General features: G+C 40.9%; 1 protein-coding gene across 7 annotated transcripts in view; it reads right to left on the bottom strand.

The window, feature by feature from the left end:
- usp9 (ubiquitin specific peptidase 9) overlaps nt 1–14,658 on the bottom strand; it is a 78,254-nt gene extending 63,596 nt beyond the window's left edge. For 6 of the 7 annotated variants that reach the window (XM_036958659.1, XM_036958660.1, XM_036958662.1 and 3 more), the window contains exon 1: nt 14,182–14,657. The gene's annotated coding sequence lies outside the window, so the exon portion shown is untranslated. Of the gene's footprint in view, nt 1–14,181 lie in introns of all 7 variants that reach the window. The other variant, XM_036958661.1, reaches the window with a different exon arrangement.
- Nucleotides 14,659–19,894: the final 5,236 nt, after the last annotated feature.

Raw genomic sequence — 19,894 nt, 5'->3', positions numbered from 1 at the left:
TTGAGTGGCCCAGCCAGAGTCCGGACTTGAACCCAATCTAACATCTCTGGAGACCTGAAAATAGCTGTGTAGCGACACTCCCCATCCAACCTGACAGAGCTTGAGAGGATCTGCAGAGAAGAATGGTGGCATACAGGTGGCATACTTACAGGTGTGCCAAGCTTGAGTGTCATACCCAATTAGACTCAAGGCTGTAATTGCTGCCAAATGTGCAAGTGTACTGAGTGTACTGAGTGAAGGGTCTGAATATTCATGTAAATGTTCCGTTTATTTTTAATAAACTTGCAAACATTACTAAAAACCTGTTTTTGCTTCGTGATTATTGGGTATTGTGTGAAGGTTGAGGGGGGAAATGATTTAACCCAGTTTAGAATTAGGCTGTAACGTAACAAGATGTGGGAAAGTTAAAGGGGTCTGAATACTTTCTAAAATGCACAGTATGACCGATTCTGTTGGACCAAACCTCAAATGCAAATAGCGAGTTGAAACCACTTTTCAGAGAAGAAGTAGTGATCTCTCATCTTTGTTGTGTAAGTAGCAGGGGGAGGGGCCTGGTGTGTGTGTGCAAACAGAGAGGAAGAGGCGAAGTGAGAGGTTTCACGCTCGCCAAGAAAAGCCCAATACGTTTCTATTTGCTTATTTTGGACCTAAACTTCTTGCTTGCCTTTTCCCACCTTTGGGACAATGACTCCCATTGTTACGGTGGAGACATGAGCATCTTGCTATAATATACAGATCTCTGGTGTAAATGGGAAGGTGCAAACAGCACACTAGGAGGTTAGGAGACGAAACCAAAAAGACAACATGAGAGCAAGCGGACATAAATGCTCATAAAAATGATTCTTGTGATAAAGGCATCTGGAATATCACGCAAAACCATTCATTCAATATAGTTGCCCTACACTCCACTTGGAATAATCACTGAACAAGGAATAAACCGCTTAGTGACCAAAAGCCACACGATGGAAACTCTTACAATGTGTGCTTAGCGTGCAAGACTCATTTAGACAGGTAGCCCAATTCTGATCTGATATTTTTTTCACTAAATTGGTATTTTGACCAATCAGATCAGCTCTGAAAAATATCTGAGGTGAAAAAATCTGATTGATCAATACCAATTAGGTGGAAAGAATATCAGAATTGGGCTGCCTGTCTAAACGCAGCCAAAGGGTTATTCCTACAAGACCACTGCACTCGGTATTCTCCTCCAAAATCCCATAGCATTGGCCATCCAGACAGACCTCTGCTAATGTTTTAGATTGAGCAACAACAAAAGCCATTGTTCAGAAAAAAAATCCAATCCTCAGTTTAATATTCATCCGATTGAGATCAGAAGGAAAACAAAGGAATAGCCTAGGCCTAAGCGCTCAAAAATATTGAACAAAAATAAAAGCAACAATTTCAGTTACAGTTCATATATAAGAAATCTGTCAATTGAAATTCATAGGGGCCTTAATCTATGGAAAATAATACAGATATGCATCTGTTGGTCACAGATAACTTTTTTTTAAAGTAGGTGCGTGGATCAGAAAACCAGTCAGTATCTGGTGTGACCATTTGCCTCATACAGTGTGACATCCTCGCATAGAGTTGATCAGGCTGTTGATTGTGGCCAGTGGAATGTTGTCCCACACCTCTTCAACGGCTGTGCAAAGTTACTGGATATTGGCGGGAACTGGAACACAACGATCCAGAGCATCCCAAGCATGCTCAATTGGTGACATGTCGGGTGAGTATGCAGGCCATGGAACTGGGAGATTTTCAGCTTCCAATAATTTTTGTGTACAGAACCTTGAGACATGGAGCCGTGCATTATAATGCTGAAACATAAGTTGAAGGTGGTGGATGAATGACATGACAATGGGCCAGGATCTCATCACGGTATCGCTGTGCATTCAAATTGCCATTGATAAAATGCAATTGTGTATGTTGTCCGTTGCTGATGCCTTCCCATACCATAACACCACCGCCACCCTGGGGCATTCTGTTCACAACTTTGACATCTGCAAACCGCTTGCCCACACGACACCATACACGTGCTCTGCGGTTGTGAGGCTGGTTGCACGTACTTCGAAATTCTATAAAACAAGGGGGCTTATGGTTGAGAAATGAACATTACATTCTCTGGCAACAGCTCTGATGGACATTCCTGCAGTCTGCATGCCAATTTCACATTCCCTCAACTTGAGACAAATGTGGCATTGTGTGTGTTGTATGACAAAACTGCACATTTTACAATGGCCTTTAATTGTCTCCAGCACAAGGTGCACCTGTGTAATGATCATGCTGTTTAATCAGCTTCTTAATATGCCACACCTGTCAGGTGGATGGATTATCTTGGCAAAGGAGAACTGCTCACTAACAGTTATGCAAACAAATGTGCACAACATTCAAGAGAAAAAAGTTTTTTGCGCATATTGAACATTTCTGGGATCTTTTACATCAGCTCATGAAACCAGAGCATTTATATTTTTGTTATGTGTAAATAAAATAAAAGCCTGATGCTGATATCATATGAAAACATTTAGGCCTAGATTAGATTGGGAGAAGACTGAAGTTCATATAGTGCATTTGGAAAGTATTCAGAACCCTTTACTTTTTCCAAATGATGTATAGAATAAGGCAGTAATGTAACAATCAATACACAATACCCCATAAGAACAAAGCAAAAACAAAACTGCAAAACTTAAACACAATTTCAGAACTTTTACTCATTACTTTGATGAAGCATCTTTGGCAGCGATTACAGCCTGCAGTCGTCTTGGGTATGACCCTTCAAGCTTGGCACATCTGTATTTGGGGAGTTTCTCCCATTGTTCTCTGCAGATCCTCTCAAGCTCTGTCAGGATGGATGGGGAGCGTCGCTGCACAGCTATTTTCTGGTCTCTCCAGAGATGTTCGATCGGGTTCAAGTCCGGGCTCTGGCTGGTTCACTCAAGGACATTCAGAGAAGTCACTGCTCCCGAAGACACTCCTGCTTTGTCTTGGCTGTTTACTTAGGGTCTTTGTCCTTTTGGATGGTGAACCTTCGCTCACGTCTGAGGTCCTGAGCACTGTGTAGAAGGTTTTCATCAAGGATCTCTGTACTTTGCCTCGATCCTGACGAGTCTCCCAGTCCCTGCCGCTGAAAAACATCCCCACAGCATGATACTGCAACCACCATGCTTCACTGTTGGGATGGTGCCAGGTTTCCTCCAGACATGGCGTTTGGCATGCAGGCCAAAGAGTTCAATCTTGGTTTCAGACCAGAGAATCTTGTTTCTCATGGTCTGAGAATCGTTTCGGTGCCTTTTGGCAAACTCCATGCGGGCTGTCATGTGCCATTTACTGAGGAGTGGCTTCCGTTTGGCCACTCTACCATAAAGGCCTGATTGGTGGAGTGCTGCAGAGATGGTTGTCCTTCTGGGAGGATCCCCCAACTCCACAGATTAACTCTGGTGCTCGGTCAGAGTGACTATCAGGTTCTTGGTCACCTCCCTGACCAAGGCCCTTCTCTGCAGTTTGGCCAGGCAGCCAGCTCTAGGAAGAGTCTTGGTGGTTCCAAACTTCCTCCATTTAAGAACGATGGAGGCCACTGTGTTCCTGGCAATGCTGCAGAAATGTGTTGGTACCCTTCCCCAGATCTGTGCCTCAACACTATCCTGTCTCGGAGCTCTACGGACAATTCCTTTGACCTCATGGCTTTGGTTTTTGCTCTGACATGCACTGTCATCTGTGGGACCTTATATAGACAGGTGTGCCTTTCCGAACCATATCTAATCAATTGATTTTAACACAGGTAGACTCCAATCAAGTTGTAGAAACGTCAAGGATGATCAATAGAACAGGATGAACCTGAGCTCAATTTCAAGTCACATAGCAGAGGGTCTGAATACAGTGCCTTGCGAAAGTATTCGGCCCCCTTGAACTTTGTGACCTTTTGCCACATTTCAGGCTTCAAACATAAAGATATAAAACTGTATTTTTTTGTGAAGAATCAACAACAAGTGGGACACAACCATGGAGTGGAACGACATTTATTGGATATTTCAAACTTTTTGAACAAATCAAAAACTAAAAAATTGGGCGTGCAAAATTATTCAGCCCCCTTAAGTTAATACTTTGTAGCGCCACCTTTTGCTGCGATTACAGCTGTAAGTCGCTTGGGGTATGTCTCTATCAGTTTTGCACATTGAGAGACTGACATTTTTTCCCATTCCTCCTTGCAAAACAGCTCGAGCTCAGTGAGGTTGGATGAAGAGCATTTGTGAACAGCAGTTTTCAGTTCTTTCCACAGATTCTCGATTGGATTCAGGTCTGGACTTTGACTTGGCCATTCTAACACCTGGATATGTTTATTTTTGAACCATTCCATTGTAGATTTTGCTTTATGTTTTGGATCATTGTCTTGTTGGAAGACAAATCTCCGTCCCAGTCTCAGGTCTTTTGCAGACTCCATCAGGTTTTCTTCCAGAATGGTCCTGTATTTGTCTCCATCCATCTTCCCATCAATTTTAACCATCTTCCCTGTCCCTGCTGAAGAAAAGCAGGCCCAAACCATGATGCTGCTGCCACCACCATGTTTGACAGTGGGGATGGTGTGTTCAGGGTGATGAGCTGTGTTGCTTTTACGCCAAACATAACGTTTTGCATTGTTGCCAAAAAGTTCAATTTTGGTTTCATCTGACCAGAGCACCTTCTTCCACATGTTTGGTGTGTCTCCCAGGTGGCTTGTGGCAAACTTTAAACGACACTTTTTATGGATATCTTTAAGAAATGGCTTTCTTCTTGCCACTCTTCCATAAAGGCCAGATTTGTGCAATATATGACTGATTGTTGTCCTATGGACAGAGTCTCCCACCTCAGCTGTAGATCTCTGCAGTTCATCCAGAGTGATCATGGGCCTCTTGGCTGCATCTCTGATCAGTCTTCTCCTTGTATGAGCTGAAAGTTTAGAGGGACGGCCAGGTCTTGGTAGATTTGCAGTGGTCTGATACTCCTTCCATTTCAATAGTAATCGCTTGCACAGTGCTCCTTGGGATGTTTAAAGCTTGGGAAATCTTTTTGTATCCAAATCAGGCTTTAAACTTCTTCACAACAGTATCTCGGACCTGCCTGGTGTGTTCCTTGTTCTTCATGATGCTCCCTGCGCTTTTAACGGACTTCTGAGACTATCACAGTGCAGGTGCATTTATACGGAGACTTGATTACACACAGGTGGATTGTATTTATCATCATTAGTCATTTAGGTCAACATTGGATCATTCAGAGATCCTCACTGAACTTCTGGAGAGAGTTTGCTGCACTGAAAGTAAAGGGGCTGAATAATTTTGCACGCCCAATTTTTCAGTTTTTGATTTGTTAAAAAAGTTTGAAATATCCAATAAATGTCGTTCCACTTCATGATTGTGTCCCACTTGTTGTTGATTCTTCACAAAAAAAATACAGTTTTATATCTTTATGTTTGAAGCCTGAAATGTGGCAAAAGGTCACAAAGTTCAAGGGGGTCGAATACTTTCGCAAGGCACTGTACATGTAAATAAGGTATCTGTTTATTTGTAATACATCATTTTCTAAAAACCTGTTTTCACTTTGTCATTATGCGGTATTGTGTGTAGATTGATGAGGACTTGTTTTATTTAGTCAATTTTAGAATAAGGCGGCAACGTAACAAAATGTGGGAAAGGTCAAGGGGTATGAATACTTTCTGAATGCACTGTATGTAATGGAAATGTGTGACATACTGAACTTGCTGCCTGCTTTTCCTACTGCCATAAACCCTGACCAGAGGAAAACTTGTCAATTTTTCTACAAAACCACATATTCTGGAAACGAGTCATACATCATTTCTAGTTGGGTCTTATTCTAGACATGTAAGCCTAAAGTGATGGTGGTGCACATGGTGTTGTAGTATTTGAACTCTGGGCACCATACAGCAAAGACAACATGTCTTTCTGAGTTTCAGACAAGAGAGGAAAGGATTTCCTTAAGTAACCATGGGATTTGTTGCCAGGAAGCCGAGGGTCTTTCATCCCTTTCGCGCTCACTCTTCAAGTCATTCCACCTCAAAAAGCACAAGTAAGAGGATTTACACCCACCATCTCAGATATATTTCTAACTACAGGAACTAAGAATAGCATTCCTGAAACATTTTGTTTAAATATAATTGGTCATTTAAAATGTATAGGATTGACTGACTGCATTGGTTATTTTTATAAGAAACATTGTGTTGAAAGTCCAAAAATGTTTGCATAGTCAATTTACACACAGTCCTGACACACACTCTTACCCCATCAGACATGCCACCAGGGGTCTTTTCACAGTCTCCAAATCCAGAACAAATGCAATAAAGTATACAGCATTATATCGGTTCCATCTCATATTGCTCAAATGAAAAGCAAACCTGGTTTAAAAAAACTGATAAAGCCAACATTAACTGCACAACGCCTCTCCCCTATTTGACCTAGATAGTTGTGTGTATTGATATGAATGCTACAGTGAGTTAGGCCAGGGCGATATATACCATATACCGGGGTATTTCTATCCAGCTCAGGGATCCAGCTATGCATTTGGTTTGCTAACTTGATAGAGCTAAGTGGCTAGATGTCAAGATCAAGTAGTATTTTTATTTTACCTTTATTTAACTAGTCAGTTAAGAACAAATTCTTATTTTCAATGGACAGCCTAGGAACAGTGGGTTAACTGCCTTGTTCTGGGGCAGAACGACAGATTTTTACCTTGTCAGCTCGGGGATTTGATCTTGCAACCTTTCTGTTACTAGTCCAACGCTCTAAACACTAGGCTACCTCCCGCCTGCAATGGAGCTGCTGCTTGGAGTATTGCTTTTTCAACCTTTGTAATACATTCCTTGGAATCTGGTGATGATTTTTTTGTCTCTTGTTCAGAGAAATTAGCCATTGAAGTCACTTGCAGTTTTTACCATAAATTAGTCTGAAAGTACCCAGTTTTGCCCACCGATGCCGCTGTCCCTGCTACTGCCACCACACCCGTTTATACATTTTTCTGGTCTCATGTTTATTCAATGGATCACATAATTTTCTTTAAAACTTTGGGTAGAAAACAAACAGCTTTTGCTCATGATGAAAATAGATTGTGTGGTCAAGCCAGTCCTCAATTCAGTTTGTATTTCTCTTAGCAACCTAATGCGTCAACCCAAGTCTCATTGAATAGTCCCAAAAAATGGCAGCTCTGAGAGGGCTATCTGTATGGTGAAAGTATTTTCCTACAAGCACAAAACGTTGATAGAGAAATGGACTAGTGACAAAAAAAGTGTGACAACCCTAATAAAATACAATGTGTTTTTCAATAAAATGATTAGAAAACGTCTCTATACGTACTGTGGTTAGTGATATTTTCCATTAAACCCAACACCATTGCGAAACACTACACAGTGTGTGTTTTGGGCCTTTTTTGGGATTAATGTAATAAAACACAAGACACCATTAAAATGAATAAAAGGGTGTGGTGGCAGTAGCAGGAAAAGTGGCATCTAGTGGGCAAAACTTGGTACTTTAAAAATTACAAGCGACTTCAATGTCAAATCTCTCTGAACAGAGGACAAAAACCATCACCAGACTCAAAGGGAATGCATTAAAGGTTGAAGAAGCAATACTCCAAGCAGCAGCTCTATACTACTTGTCAGACAGAGAGCTGATACAGTATACTGGTTATTGGGGTGGGGTGATGTTGGCTTTTTACCACTTTATTGGGTTCTTCACAATTATGGTCGAAATCAGATGTTAGGTGCTATATATTTACTGAAGGTTATATGAACCCTATGAATTTAAAATGGCCAATTTAGGTGTAATCAATTAGCTTAATTTCTCAGAGATCAAATTATATTTCATATTTCAGGAATGCTAATCTTATGTTTCTAACTACAGAAATGATTTCTGCTGAAATGACACTGAATGACGCCTTTACGATTCTGTTCCAGACCAGCACAGAACGTCTGGACGAGATACGCCTTTTTTCCTCTGTCTTTGGGAGACCTGCTCAACCACTTCGCAAATCAAAATAAACTTCCTCAAAAATGAAGCCAAACTGCAGACAAATATAATTTCAATAACCAGCCTACAAAAAGACATAACTTTATCATAGCTTCAAGTTCATAGAATGTCTATCTCCATAACTTTTATTCTCCCTCCAGCTGGACCGTACAATCTGGTTTATAACCACAAACACTCACCCTGTATGAGCCAACAAAGGCCAGCCACAGCTCCAGAGGACACATAAGGCCATGAGCCATAATGATGAGTATTGTTTACTCTCTCGGTCCTCTCCGCCCAGCTGGAAGCCTGGGCACTGGCTAGTGCTCAGTCTGGCACAACTCAAATATAAATATATTGATTAGAATAGACAGACATGCCTTTCTTTGACATGTCAAATACTGAATCATGTCTGATTATCTATTCATGGCATTTCGATCTGCAAAGTCCAGTATGTTGCATCCTCCTGAACACAGGGACGACACCAGTCCTGCCTGGCAAAGATAGACAATATGACTGGAAATCCAATCCACACAAGTATTGGAACATGAGGGTTTGATCATGTATTCTAACATGATTTTTCCTTCATAAAGGCGACCCCTGCTAAATCATAGACAACATCCCCCAAAAAATATATTTACATTTTTTGTGCATTTTATGCCAAGACACCCTTTAAAAGGGACAGTGTGAGATTTTGGCATTCCGGTCCCTTTTTTCGATTTACCCAGAGTCAGATTAACTCATGGATTCAATGTATTTTTACAGTTCTAAGTTGCCAACTAGTGTTAAAGCAATTGCTAACTAGGGTTAGCGCAATGACTGGAAGTCTATGGGAACAGTTCATGTTGACTTCCAGTCATGGGAACAACTAGCATGCTGTCTGTTCCTGTAGACCAGGGGTCAGCAACATAAGGCACACGAGGGTATTTGCCTTGGCACGCCAATGCTTGGCAAGTCACCCCATCCCACCCCCCCAAAATAATACAAATAATTAAATGATATAGGCGGCACTGAAGATGAGAATAGTTTTCACATGGCTAACAGCTAGCAAACCTTAATTTTAATTTCATTTTTTAAGTTCAGGGCACAAAATGTCATCAGCAAAGAAAAATAAGGCAAACGTCCACTCGTTTATTGCCTCCGATTCCTTTTACTTCAGGGCCAGGCTGTTTGCTCTCTGTTGTAAAACTGCTGTTTGTCAGACATCAAGTGCACATTGCATTTTGAAACGAGACATGCGGACCAGGCAGAAGGAATCAAGAGGTCCGTGCCCAGGTAAGAAAAGCAAGGCACTGTGTTGACAAAAGTAAAAAAATATATTTAAAAAATTGTGCAGTGCATTGCTAAACAAGGAACCATTTATTGATGGGGAATATATCAAGGAGGCTTTCCTCAGTAGTTGACAGGCTTTATTTGAAGGATTGCCTAACAGACACAATCTTCTCAAAGATAAGACATGCACGTGTCTGCCAGAACTGTTGAAAGGCATGTTCTCAAAATAGCTGAAAAGGTAAAGGAGTTGCAAACTGTAGAGTTAAAAGATGCACCTGTGTTTAGCGTGGCTCTTGATGAGTGTGGATGTGAATGACATTACACATCTGGTAATTGTTGCAAGATACCGTGACAGAGCAGGTACGCAAGTAGCTGCTTTGTCTAAAAACCCATACATGGTAACACTAAAGGGGAAGGTGTAGCAAAAAAAGCCTTCACGGGTCATTTTGAGGAGATGTGTCAATATTAAGAACATATTCACTATTACAACTAACTGTGCCCCCGCTATGGTGGGGAAACAGGATTTGTAAAGCTGATTGAAGATATGATTGGCCACCCTGTGGTTAAATTTCACTATCATTCACCAAGAGAATCTGTGTTCCAAGATTTCAAATTCCGATTTAGGTACTGTAATGGCTACTGTAATTAAAATGGTCAATTCCCTTGTTGCTCGCTCATATGTCACAGTGTCAGTCACTGCTGGAAGAGCTTGAACAAATCCACAAAGACTTGCCTCTCCACTGCAGTCTCAGGTGGTTAAGTGGAGGGAAGGTTCTGGAACGGTTCGTGGAGTGTTTGGATACAGTTGAAGCCTTTCTGGCTACAAAAAGGGCTAAAACTACCCAGAGCTTGAGGATGAGGATTGGCTTGTAAAATGTGTTTCTCACTGACATAACAGGTCACCTCAATGAGCTCAACCTGTGCCTGCAGGGTGCAGGCCAGACAGTACTGGATCTGTTCCATGCACGTAAGGCATTCCCTGCCAAGCTAGACGTCTACTTACGGGATATTCAAAGTGGAACGTTCCGCTACTTCAAGCAAATCAAAGGGCGGTCAACGCGGCACACTATCAGTACATGGGGATGCTCTACAAGGGGGTGCTGAAGTCCGAGTTCTCTGTCCGATTTTCATGCAATATATTTTTTGATGAAGCCAGAGAACTTTGAGGAGAGCAACTTGGGTCTGTCTGTGTTTCAGTGTATAGGGACCGAGGACTCTGAAATGCAGCTGTTCTAGCTCAAGGCAACCTCCCTTTGGTCATCAAAATTCACAGCGCTGCACAATGAACATGAAGACAGAGAAACCAAGGGGCCTCCATTATCCACTGTTGGGAGAGCCTGCCAGTGAAAGATGACAGTCTGCAGAAGGTTGCATGTGTAATGCTTTCAGTATTTGGATCCATATATCTTTGTGAACATATCTTTTCACACATTAAGTCGATCCCTTCACGCAGCCGGCTGACAACAGACCACTCGGAAGCCTGTGTGCAGCTAAGTCTCCAAATATGGCGCAGATATGTGGCTCAGCAATGGAAAGCAGAGACAAGAAACACACTTAAAAAAAATACAAAAAAAATAATAATTTAAATCGGTAATATGGGATTTTCAGTACAAAATTATAAGCTTGTGATGTTCATGGCAGTAAATTTCAGTAAGTAGTAATGTGAACGTGTGTGTGTGTGTGTTGCAGAGGATTTGGAATAAGAGACTGGGGAGACAGGAGACGGAGTAGGCTACGATTCTCAGCAGCATATATGGACTTGATAATACGGAAATAAATCCATTTTTATTACATTCAGTTATGTTTAGGGCTGTTGGTAGACCTAACAGTAATCTGTCATTTTTGTGAACTGAACCTTGTATTTTGCAATAAATTGTTATTTTTAAATCACATTTATTATTCAGCCTTTTAGTTCTGTAGCCTGCTTTAATGGAACGGTTCTACAAAAATGCAAGTAATGAGGTTCAATTTATACACATTAACAGACGTATAACTCACTTTTCCAAGTGTTGTAACAAAATGTCCATAGAAAAACAATTGAAATGTCTGATAAATGCAATTGAAAACGGCAAGGAAGAGTCGCATAACAACGAAATGATGAATCCATCTTGATGAAAACGCAAAGGAATATTGTCCAGAAATCAAGACACTAAACATATTAAAGCCACTAAATTCAGGCCATCAAGTCAAAATAAGGCCAACTTCAAATGTAGATATCAAAATGACCATTGCATTAACACTGCTAGCCACAACAGCATATTTCAGGCAAATATACATAATGCATGAAGAGGCATAACATCAAAGGAATTGCTTACAATCATCAAGGATGCATGCCAAACAAACTCGACCAAACAATGGAGAAAATCAGGAAGTACAATACAAAGATCTATAAATGCATTTTAAAGGAGTGAAGACCACGCTGGATTCAACACCTTGGACAGAGCCTTGGTGCGGCTTTGCTCATCTGGGCTCCCGAGCAGTCTAAGACACTGCATCTCAGTGCAAGAGGCGTCACTACAGTCCCTGGTTCAAATCCAGGGTGTATCACATCCGGCCGTGATTGAGAGTCCCAAAGGGCGGCGCACAATTGGCCCAGAATCGTCCGGGTTTGGCCGTCATTGTAAATAAAAATTTGTTCTGAACTGACTTGCCTAGTTAAATTTTAAAAATCTAATGTAGGGAGGCCTATAGTTGAGCTCTGTGGTGCTAATAGAAAGCTCCTCTGTTTAACAAGCTATGGAATTCTCCCGTTTCTGGGCAATTAGACATTCAATAGACAATTAGTTGTACTGCACATATCATAACTGGCATGCAGATCAGTAGAAATGGTAGGATAAATTCTAAAATTGGCACTAGACACAAGAGGTTGCTGTAGATTTAGTCATTACACCAACGCTAGATAGTAACGGGTTGCAAAACTACCTACAACTTCCTTCAATCTGCACGCAGAGACATAAAAATAGTATCCATGAGTTCATCTGACTAAGATGAAAAATGGGCTAAATTGGCTAAGATGAAAAATGGGCTAAATTGCCAAAATCTCTTCAAGATAGGAGTGACAAGTTGCAACTTATGTATAGCAAGCAGTGGCACAAATGAGAGCCAGGAGCACACAGCTGTCAGCCCAGACAGTAAGGACATTTTGAGGATACTGAAACATTTCCTGTGCTTTCTGCAGGTGGCCACTGACGTCAGAAACATACCATTAAACTGCTTCTACTAAAATATATTTCCTAGCCTAGAAAGCCCAGCTCAAAACAACATTATGTATTGGATTACCATTCATTTCAATCAGTAACTATGTATTGAAAATGAAACCATACTGAATGGCATTGTTAGACACGGTGGTCATCCTCTGTTAAACATCCTTCAGTCTCTCACTGGAAGGCTAATAACACAGAAATGCTGTTGAGGCCTGTCGGGCTAGCTAGCACTCTAAACATCACTGGCTGGCTATGCCATGTTATGAAATGGGCCATTAACTACAGCTATATCACGGATGACATGGGCCAAGACAAGACAGTAATGGTCAAACTGACAGTCTACTCCTAAATCAAACTCGGATATTAGCTATGTCCATGATGACATTGGAGGTAACAAATAAATAAATAAATGCTACTGATCTAGTTAGCTAGCTGATTAGCCATGTATGTCTTCCGTCCTTATGGTAAGATCACTAGCTACGAAAAACAATCACTGGATATGTAGTATAACTATACTTTTTCAAGGACGCTGACCAGTAATTGATAAGCTTGTTGACGCACTCGTTTACAAGTTATACAAATAAATATCACAATTGACCCTACACGTCCATGATTATGCTTCTTCATCTTTGCTAGCTAGCTATCTAGACACATAAAATACTTAGAACACGATCAACATGTCAACTTATCTAGCTAGCGTTAGGTTGGCTCTGATATGAGTTGATTCATAAAGAAAATAAATATCTTATTCTTAAGTAAAAAATGGCATATCTTTAAACAACGCAAATCGAAAACTTTGGTAAAACACAGCTAGCTAAATTAGGAAGCTAACAACACTCTTTACGGCTAATATGACTTACAGAAAGCCTGATATCGCAGTGCGAACTGCCCCTTGAAGGCCTAGTTTCCAATCGCAGTTTTCCGGGCCTTTGGCCTGACCAACTAGCGTTAACTAACCGTTGATGCAAGTTCTCTTTGGTACGTATAGGTAGCTAGATATCTGGCTAGATGTACAGACACATTACGAACTGCTCGTTAAGAAACATTTACATTCAGCAGAGAAGGGGCAAGTTAGCTAACGCGATAACGTGAGCTAGCTAGCTGAGCTAACTGTAGGTTGTAGCTAACGTTAGCTACTGTGGTTGTTTTGGAGTAGGCCACGCAACCAAGTCTATAGAGAAATAATTTTATGCGGTACTAGCTAACGTTAACTTGTCAATGTTGCCTTGGTGAGCTATCTTATGTCACTGCGACATTTCACGATTAAACCATATTAAAACTCAGACATTCGGGTTCAGGGTGAGGAAACGCCTGCCATTACATAGATAACTTAAACGTCAACTAACTAGTAAGCAAACGAACATGATCTGGCTGATATCGACCCGGCTTTGAACAAAGTTAACTATTTTGATCGCTAAACTAGCTAACTCCACATTGAAGACCCGTTTTCCCTGCTCTGGCAGTGGGTGAGTCAGTAAACTTGGCTAACTAGCTAGCCAACGTTAGCTACCTTCTGCCAGAACCAACTAACGTAGTATGTTTCCAATCCAAGTTAAATTTTTCAATGATTAAAGACGTGTATCAATGTATTTCAGTACAATAACATTTCAAACAAAAGAAATAGCTAGCTAATGTTACTGCCATACCCACACTACACCAGTTGACACTGTTAAGAGCGCAAGCTAAGTTAGCTAGCAAACTAGCTGCTAACAACTTACCAGGAATTTGATAGGACTTCTCTATTCACGAACTACTCCAGCCTTGACGATTGTGTCGTGGTTTATGACATAAATGTGTCCTATATACTGCAATTTCATAATAAGCTCAACTGTCTGTTAGAATAGCCTGTTTTTTGGTCATATCTTGGGTGTTTTTCCTGCGTCACCAGCGCGGTAGCAGCCCCCCCGACTCGATCTAGTCGGTCCTAGCCAGTCAGTCACAACTTGCTGCTAGCAGAGAGCCGCTTCAACATGGCGGAAGCACAGCCCTGAACAACGTCGCTGGTGAAAACAGATGCCGAACTCCAACCGTCAACATTAGTTAGCGAGCCAACTACTAGCTCCTCTGTGTAGAATCACTTTGCAAATGGAACCCGTGCTGAATGGTCAAAAATCCATACAATGTAGATGGTTGACTCTAACCCCGATGTTGGATTCGCTTATCCAGGATTTTATTTAAACCCTAACGCTTGTTGAACCAAAAAGGGGTTTTGTAGGCCTATATATCGCCTCCTACTGTCATGGATCTGTTGTTGAGTCTGTTGGTCAGATATTCAACAACAAAAATCAGCGGACATTGAAAATATATGAATTGGTCAGAGATGAATATGATCTATCATAAATTGTGAATTATTAGGCTAATAAGACATTTCAATTGGCCCAAGGAGTAAAAACTAAGGCTCTGTTCAAATACCAGTAGGACACTTTGAAATACATCCCTTCCTTTATTCTTTCATGTGGGTGATTACTGATCTGACATGATTAGTGAAATCAATGCATTCTTCAATGAAACAATTATTTTAATTTGAACAAGGCCCCCAAAAGGTGTCCCCTTCCAGGGGCAGCGGGTCCCCTTGGCCCTTCCCAAGAGTGGGTGCCAGAAGATACCAAACCTACCTTTACTATTTTTTACTATTTACTATACTATTTACTATACTGTGTTGCACTGAGGTTGGAACGCAATCATGGTTACATTAAGACACCGTTTGTAATGGCAGTGTCAGCTAATCAGCTCCTTTGTTGTTCAACATGACGTGCCATTCCATATTTGCTGCTGTGGCTACTGCTCGTTAGCGTGAGGACGAAAAGCTCAGTTTTCTGGGGAAACTAGCAGTATTTAAATCTTCTCGGTAGAGCAAGGTGGATAAAGGTAAAATGTGGAGTCCAGTGGCATATCCCACCCCTGCATTGAGGTACATTTTCTTACCCATATCTCGTTCCAACTCCACAGTGTCTTAATGTAACCATGATTGCATTCCAACCTCAGTGCAGTTCAGTGTAAACAGTCATAAAGGTAGGTTCGTTATCTTCTGGCAACCACTCTTGGGAAGGGCCAAGGGGTCCCGCTGCCCCTGGAATCATCTGGCAACAAGAGGGCTAGCCCTTCCAACACGTATCTGCAGAATGTGAGGAGGATGCTGGTACATCAGCTCATAGACAGATGAGGAGGGGTCAGGTTACTAAACTTTGTCTCTCACTCTGTGTGAAAAAGGCAAATGTTTAGATAGTGTTCACCTCATTTGCTTGATGTATTGAGCCCCTCTAAATTGCTGAAGATCCCTAGGTTACAGTTCATATAATGAAATCAGTCAATTTAAATCAATTAGGCCCTAATCTATGAATTTCACATTCATGGGAAAACAGATATGCATCTGTTGGTCATAGATACAGTACCTAGGGCGTAGATCATAAAACCAGTCCGTGTCTGGTGTGACCACCATTTGCCTCATGCAGCGCGACACATCTCCTTCACATAGAATTGATCAGGCTGTTGATTGTGGCCTGTGGAATGTTGTCCCCCTCTTCAATGGCTATGCGAGGTTGCTGGATATTGGCGGGAACTTGAACACTCTGTCGTACACGTCAATCCAGAGCATCCCAGACAAGCTCAATGGGTGACATGTCTGGTAAGTATGCAGGCATGAAAAAACTGGAACATTTTTTGCTTCCAGAAATTGTGTACAGATCCTTGTGACATGGGGTCTTCCATGAAACATGAGGTGATGGCGGCAGATGAATGGCACGACAATGGGCCTCAGGATCTCGTCACAATATCTCTGTGCATTGAAGTTGTCATTGATAAAATGCAATTGTGTTTGTTGTCTTATAGCTTATGCCTGCCCACATCATAACCCCACCACCGCTATGGGCACTCTGTTCACAACGTTGACATCAGCAAACCGCTCGCTCACACACCGCCATACACGAACTCTGCGGTTGTGAGGCCGGTTGGACGTCCTGCAAAATTCACTAAAACGACGTTGGAGGCGGCTTGTGATAGATAAATTAACATTAAATTATCTGGCAACAGCTCTGGTGGACATTCCTGCAGTCAGCATGCCAATTGCACATTCCCTCAAAACTTGAGACATTTTGTTGTGTGACAAAACTGCACATTTTACAGTGGCCTTTTGTTGTCCCCAGCACCAACTTCTTGATATGCAACACTTGTCAGGTGGATGGATTATCTATGCAAAGGATAAATGCTCACTAACAGGGATGTAAACAAATTTGTGCACAATATTTGAGAGAAATAAGCTTTTTGTGCGTGTGGAACATTTCTGTGATCTTTCATTTCAGCTCATGAAACATGGGACCAACACTTTACATGTTGCGTTTTTGTTCATTGTAGAAGAAGATGAAAGGAAATACTCAAAGACTTGAAGTCCAGTGTACAATTACCTTTGGTTAGGATCAGAGACCTGCACAGCATGAATGAATGAACTATGAACTACTGTTGGGAGACAACAGCTAGAGAAAGCACTCAACTGCTGACTCACTGGACAGCCATAGTCCAGCGGCTAGAGCGGGATTAACCCCTGCACACACATTTTCCCTCTACAGCTGTGTGTGTGGATAATTGTTTGTGTGTTCCAGCACTTTCCCTTTATCTCCTCCTTTGTGCATCGACCCTCATGCCTGTCCTTTGTCATGGGGTTGAAATGTCAGCCAGGGCACAGTAGTTCTTGAAATCTACAAGTAGGTGAAGCAATCTGGTAAATCCATAATCTGACCATAATCTGCTTTCTCTGTTCTCCCCAGAGCTTTGTCACTTTTCCAGACAAGGCAGCCATGTAATGCAATAAGAGACTTTGATAGTTAGTTTATTTCCAAAACACTATGTCCATTTTTAGTAGGTATCAAATAGTTGATTTGGCCACATACAATGTTTTTGCTATCTCTCTGATGGGTTTGTTTATATTTTTCAGCCTAATGATGGCTTGTTTCACTGACAGCTCTTCGGACTTCTTGTTGAGGGTTAACAGCAACAGATTGCAAATGCCACACTTGAAATCAACTCTAGACCTTGTAACTGCTTACTTTTAAATTAACTAATGAGGGAATGATACACACCTGGTCATGGAACAACTGAGCAGCCAATTGTCCCATTACTGTTGGTCCCTTAAAAAGGGGAGATTACAAATAAAATGTGCTGTAATTCCTACAATGTTGAAGTTGAAGTCAGAATGTTTACATACACTTAGGTTGGAGTCATTAAAACTCAATTTTTTAACCACTCCACAAATTTCTTGTTAACAAACTATAGTTTTGGCAATTCAGTTAGGACATCTACTTTGTGCATTACACAGGTAATTTTTCCAACAATTGTTAACAGAAAGATTATTACACTTATAATTAATTGTATCACAATTCCAGTGGGTCAGAAGTTCACGTACACTAAGTGCCTTTAAACAGCTTGGAAAATTCCAGAAAATCATGTCATGGCTTTAGAAGATTGTGATAGGCTAATTGACATAATTTGAGTCAATTGGAGGTGTACTTGTGGATGTATTTCAAGGCCTACCTTCAAACTTAGTGCCTCTTTGCTTGACACCATGGTAAAATCAAAAGAAATCAGCCAAGACCTCAGAAAAAACATTGTAGACCTCCACAAGTCTGGTTCATCCTTGGGAGCAATTTCCAAATGCCTGAAGGTGCCACGTTCATCTGTACAAACAATAGTACGCAAGTATAAACACCACTCCAAAACTGCCATAAAAAAGCCACATTACGGTTTGCAACTGCACATGGGGACAAAGATTGTACTTTTTGGAGAAATGTCCTCTGGTCTGATGAAACAAAAATAGAACTGTTTGGCCATAATGACCATCGTTATGTTTGGAGGAAAAAGGGGGAGGCTTGCAAGCCGAAGAACACCATCCCAACCGTGAAGCACGGGGGTGGCAGCATCATGTTGTGGGGGTGCTTTGCTACAGGAGGGACTGGTGCACTTCACAAAATAGATGGCATCGTGAGGAAGTAAAATTATGTGGATATATTGAAGCAACATCTCAAGACATCAGTCAAGAAGTTAAAGCTTGGTCGCAAATGGGTTTTCCAAATGGACGATGACCCCAAGCATACTTACAAAGTTGTGGCAAAATGGCTTAAGGACAACAATGTCAAGATATTGGAGTAGCCATCACAACGTCCTGACCTCAAGCCTATAGAACATTTGTGGTCAGAGCTGAACAAGCGCGTGCTAGCAAGGAGGCCTACAAACCTGACTCGGCTCTGTCAGGAGGAATGGGCCCAAACTCACACAACTTATTGTGGTAAGTGGTACGCTTGTGGAAGGCTACCCAAAACGTTTGACCCAAGTTAAACAATTTAAAGGCAATGCTACCAAATACTAATTGAGTGTATGTAAACTTCTGACCCACTGGGAGTGTGATGGAAAACAATACAATCTGAAATAAATCATTCTCTCCACTATTATTCTGACATTTCATATACTTAAAATAAAGTGGTGATCCTAACTGACCTAAAACAGTATTTTTACTAGGATTAAGTGTCAGGAATTGTGAAACTGAGTTTAAATGTATTTTGCTAACTTCTGATTTCAACTGTAAATATCTTAAAATTAAACCTGAAAGTCTGCACTTCCAGCTCATATTCATTATTTAATTTGAGCTCCAATATGCTGTGGTAGACAGCTAAAATGCTAACTTGGTCAATGTCCAAATATTTATGGACTTGACTATATAGCGTTTTGCAAAAACCCCCACATTTTAATTCACCATTAAAATCAATTAATAAAGATTCTGAGAACAGTAATATATTACACACACATGAAGGTACCCATAAGAAATCGTTTCTGAAGACAAAAAAACACAGAAAGTTGAAACATTTGTGGATGTAGCGTTTTGGAAATAAACACATTTGTTTATGATTATCTTGTTTCACAGTTAGATTGTGTTAATGTTTTGATTGCCATGTCATTTGCAGCCATGTATCAGCCATGTATCATAAAGCTATGTATCATCCTGTGAAAATGAAATGGAAGGGAATGGAAAAGTCATTCCTGTTTCCTGCCTCTGGGAATTGAGGATTCAGCAGTTATTCAAATCAGAATTCAACCCTAATACCTTTACCACTGACCCTGCCACTGCCAACATAATCCATGTCTTGTCATGCTTTTCTTTATCACCAGCCAATTAATTTAAATGAATTGCATCACATATACATAACTTTTATTTCATTTATTTTTCATTTATTACATTTATTTTATAGGGACAATACACATCAATCATCAAATATCTAACATTTATACCAAGTGTGTGTCTATTTGTTTTGTCCTGTATTTTGTTTTTTCTGTGTTCTCCTCTGGGACAAATAAGGTGTATCTGTTATATGATCTATCTTACTAAAATGTCATGCACAGTATCCCATACGAAATGACAGGGCATATTATAAACAATCAAAATACCTT

This window comes from Oncorhynchus mykiss, chromosome 22 (genome assembly GCF_013265735.2).
Source record: "Oncorhynchus mykiss isolate Arlee chromosome 22, USDA_OmykA_1.1, whole genome shotgun sequence".
In the NCBI taxonomy this organism is placed as follows: domain Eukaryota; kingdom Metazoa; phylum Chordata; class Actinopteri; order Salmoniformes; family Salmonidae; genus Oncorhynchus; species Oncorhynchus mykiss.
This window is presented reverse-complemented; position numbering and strand designations above follow the sequence as displayed.